Raw genomic sequence first — 1,941 nt, forward strand, 5'->3', positions numbered from 1 at the left:
GGTATCGTTTATTAATATCCAGCCTTTATCCGTCTTATGTTTATATCTTAGCTAATAAATGTCGGATATTCCATTATCAGTCATGGGCGCATATTTTTCCGAGACAGGAAGACGAGGTGAAATTTGATTTTGACGGTTATTTTTTCCATTATTTGAAATATTTCATAATTATATTGCAAGCAAATATTATATAAGGTATAATCAACATATTGATCATATATGATCATATATATATATATATATATATATATATATATATATATATATATATATATATATATATATATATATATATATATATATATATATATATACTGTATATATATATATATATATATATATATATATATATATATATATACATATAATACATGTATATGTATTTGTATGTATGTTGTAAATACTATATCATTCATGATATCTGTAAATAATTGACACTTTTAATAAAGCAAGATTGTAAGCAATTATAACAGTTTTAATAAAACGTGGTACAGTACATGCTGTTTGCTTCTACTGTGCTTACATTGGTTGTTTGTATACGAAAACACCTGGACTACGGAAAAGTCGTTACACTTTATAGCCCTTTATGGATGACATTGAACACAACTTGTGTTAATCTCACAGCTGTTGTTACTGATTTTAGCCTAAGGGCAGGCAGCTGTGTGTTATCATGGGCTAAATCAAATCCTATTTAAACCATCTTCCAGAGTAGTAAGTGATGGATTCGTGTATGGATTTTTTTTTCTCTGTTGTTGATCTCGAAATGGAAAATTATTGAAAAACGGTGTCATAAAATGTTTAAGAATTTTACCTGAAATGTATCATAAAGAAAAAAAAGACCTCGCCACATGGTCACCTGTACATTTCCATGCGGTTTATATAACACTTCTGCCCCTTTGTCATAGCTCCATTCTTTCTTATTACTCATTTCATCAAATGACAAAACAGCAATACCTAGTAATCGAGACTTCATACCATCTTTAAAGTCCTCTGGTTTAAATTGAATCGAGCTAACAGTAGCTTACACAACGTTAATTCTGTCTGCACGACGACATGCATGTTGGTAATTTATATTTGAGCTTTTATTTTTTACGTGCATAGCATCCAAATACTACGAAGTTACTATGCATTATCAGTGACAGAATAAATGAATAAACAAAGAGATATATGGACACAAGGAGTTCTATTGTTATATTGCAACTATGGGTATGGTCAAACCATTTTAAGAGCAAACTCGGAGCCCAATAGCGGCATTGCCAGTTCTCTTGGGTCATTTCCAAAGCACACCTGGCTTGACCGCTTTAATCTATGGGCGAGCCAAGAATAGGAGAAAAGGGTCTCAACTAATAAGTCATTCACCCGGATTTGAACGGTCTAAGAATATAATCCTTTAATTTGATACTCTCCCTAAATTGTTTCCTTCGTTCTTTTTGTTTGCAACCACGTGGTGACAAGTTGAAACTCTTAAATATAACAAATAGCAAAATTGTTATAAAACGATTAACATAATAACAGAAATAATCTTAATTTTGATATCAAATGAATTCATTTCTCAATTCTGATTGATTATTAAAAGACAGGATTCTTTACAAAGGATTTAATTAACTAGGTTTAATATGGTATATTTACGAAGGTGATTGTATTGTTTTAGAATTTATTTAATTAATCGACAAAATTAATTTCTTTACAACAAAGGTTATATTAGCAAACGTGGTTATGGTGACTTCGTCAGATGAAGTTAGTGCTATCACAAAAGATTCAATAAATTAGTTCATTCAGACCATTTTCATGTCTTCCTTTATAATGTTATCAGTATGCTTAATACCCTTGACCCAATTTGCCTTGCAAATCTGAAACAAAGTCGTTTTTTATAAGTTGGCTGCATCTGTGACACGTTTTATTGTTTGGTCAATTCCAAATTTAACAATTTCATTACCATTT

This window comes from Palaemon carinicauda, chromosome 15 (assembly GCF_036898095.1).
Source record: "Palaemon carinicauda isolate YSFRI2023 chromosome 15, ASM3689809v2, whole genome shotgun sequence".
Lineage (NCBI taxonomy): Eukaryota > Metazoa > Arthropoda > Malacostraca > Decapoda > Palaemonidae > Palaemon > Palaemon carinicauda.